Below are 2743 nucleotides of genomic sequence, written 5' to 3'. Positions count from 1 at the left end.
CTACTTGGTTCCTCTCCATCTTCTTGGTGAGGTCAGCCAGCTGCTGGGTAATGAGCTTGTTTTGGGCCAGCAGAGCATCTACATTGGTTAGCTCCATTACTCCTCTTGTGTTCCCTCTTTCGGAAGCATAGAAGTAGTCATTTTCTGCTACAGTTTCAATGACATCTATGGCCTCCTCAATGGTCTTCTTCTTGTTCAAAGATCCTCCGGATGAATGGTCTACGGCCTTCTTTGACTCATAAGAGAGCCCTTCATAGAAAATGTGCAGCTGCACCCATTCATTGAACATATCTGGTGGGCACCTCCTTGTTAGGTCTTTAAACCTCTCCCATGCTTCATATAGAGTCTCACCATCTTGTTGCCTAAAAGTTTGGACCTCAGCTCTCAGCCTATTGATTCGTTGAGGAGGGTAAAATCTTGCTAAGAATTTATTCACTACATCTTCCTAAGTTGTCAAGCTCTCCTTTGGGAAAGACTCCAGCCACTTGGCTGCCTTATCCTTGAGTGAGAATGGAAATAAGAGCAGTCTATAGGCGTCAGGATGAACACCATTAGACTTCACTGTGTCACATATTCTCAGAAAGGTGGTTAGATGTTGATTGAAGTCTTCTTGGACACTTCCTCCGAACGAACAGTTGTTCTGAACAAGGGTGATGAGCTGTGGTTTTAGTTCAAAATTGTTGGCATGGATGGTTGGCTTTTGAATGCTACTTCCACAGTTTCCTGGGTTTGGATTGATGTAAGAGCCTAGAACTCTTCTATCCTCCCCAGCATGATTTGCTTGACCTCTTCCGCCATGGTTGTGAGTCTCTTCTGCATGATGGTTTTCCATGTTTTCTTCCATGTTTGGTTCAAAGTATTCCTCAAAGTGTTCCTCCTCTTCTTCAGCACCAACTACACATTTTTCTCTTGCCTCCCTCCTTAGTCTAAGGAAGGTTCTCTCAGGTTCAGAATCAAAGGAAATTGAAGCCCCGCTTCTTCTCCCTGTCATACAACCAACAAGTACAAGCAAAGAGAATAGGTGCAAAAAGTATATCTGTCAGAATTACTGTTAGTGTGAGTGATGCAATATATCAAACAGTTAGTGGGTTAGTGAAATGAATGGTAAATAACAAAGAAAAAGTAAGGGGAAGGGAAAAAAATTAACTAAAACAGAAAGTAAATGAATCAAACAGAAAATTAAATCAAACAAAAATAAAATGCTCAATCTAGTTATCCTCTAATTTAATCATTGTTGATGCACAATCAATCCCCGGCAACGGCACCATAAACTTGATGCACGGAAAACTTGTCTCATAACAAATTTCCTTCGGCAAGTGTACCGAATTTGTCGTCAAGTAAAAACTCACAATAGAGTGAGGTCGAATCCCACAGGGATTGATTGATCAAGCAACTTTAATTAGAGGAATGTTCTAGTTGAGCGAATCAGAATTTGAGTTGAGAATTTGCAGAAAATTAAATGGCGGGAAAGTAAATAACAGAAAAGTAAATGCTAGAAATAAGAGCTGAATGTAGATGACGGAAATTAAATTACAGAATCTTAAATGGGAATGGGGAAATTGCTCATAAAAGTAAATGACAGAAATTAAAGAGAATGGGTAAGATCAGAAATGGGGGGTTCATTGGGCTCAGGAGATGTTGCATTCTCCGGATCAATTTCATTTTCATCTCTTCCTCAATCAATGCACTCATTGATCTCCTTGGCAATCTTAAGTGATCGAATTACAATTTCTTGTAATTCAATCTCTCAAATCTTGATCAATAGCCAATTCCTTGGTCAATTGCTCATGAGAAGAGATGAAGTATGGTCACTGATTATACCACATGCATTTCCCAAATCAAGTGTTGAGAGGATTATAGTCACATATCCATCCAAACTCAATTTGGTTCAGCATGAGAAAGCATTTCTAGCATGATCTCTTCATTCCTCTTTCAAGGTTCAGAAGAGATCCAAGTTTGAATAGCTTCTTTTCCAAGATAACTACCCAATTGGATGAAGATCGAAAGCTTTCAAGTAAAATCAAGAGAAAAGATAGAAGAAGAATAATGAAAACTAGTATTGATCCATCAAATTACAACAGAGCTCCCTAACCCAATGAAAGCGGTTTAGTTGTTCATAGCTCTGGAAAATGAAAACAAAGATGGAGAATACATAATGAAAACTAGAAGTGCAGAGGAAGTAAATACAGAGAGTAGTTCTATGCCCAGAGGCTCCCTATAATTTCCAACTCCCAATTTAATTCAAAGCTACTCCTATATATACTACTCTTCTGTTCTTCTAGTTGGCTCTTCAAGTCTTGGGTATGGGCCTTTGGATCTTGAGTTTGAAGCAGTTCTCTTCTTCATTGGGCTTGGCTTTACTTGCAGAGAGAAAGTGTGAAGTGGGCAGAGACTTTAGCTCAGAACGTTAGTGGTGTTAACGTTCAGTGAAAATATGGGTTCGAGAATGTTAGTGACAATCACCTTTTTCACTAACGTTCCTCACCCAAGTAAGAGCCACGTTAACTTCAACGTTAGTGGCACAAACATTGCCACTAACGTTGCCTCTATGTCCTTCGCACACGTTACTGGGACTTAACTTTCCCAGTAACGTTGAGAAGTCTCCCCCTTCCTTACGTTAGAGTCCACGTTAACTTAGTTAACGTGGCTTTTTTAACGTAGGCTTGCCAACCTTCGAGAACGTTAGTGACACTTACCATTGTCACTAACGTTCCAATGTGCCCCTATTTCTCACGTTAGAGTC

The 2743-nt window shown here is 40.0% G+C and overlaps 1 non-coding gene across 1 annotated transcript; it reads left to right on the top strand.

Moving 5' to 3' along the window:
• Positions 1-284: 284 nt before the first annotated feature.
• Positions 285-391, top strand: LOC112745726 (small nucleolar RNA R71). The gene has a single exon (XR_003173639.1). It is a non-coding gene; the product is annotated as a small nucleolar RNA R71 (small nucleolar RNA).
• The last annotated feature ends 2352 nt before the right edge of the window (positions 392-2743 follow it).

This window comes from Arachis hypogaea, chromosome 14 (genome assembly GCF_003086295.3).
Source record: "Arachis hypogaea cultivar Tifrunner chromosome 14, arahy.Tifrunner.gnm2.J5K5, whole genome shotgun sequence".
Taxonomy (NCBI): Eukaryota; Viridiplantae; Streptophyta; class Magnoliopsida; order Fabales; family Fabaceae; genus Arachis; species Arachis hypogaea.
The sequence above is the reverse complement of the archived record's forward strand: the minus strand, read 5'-3'. Positions and strand labels throughout refer to the sequence as shown.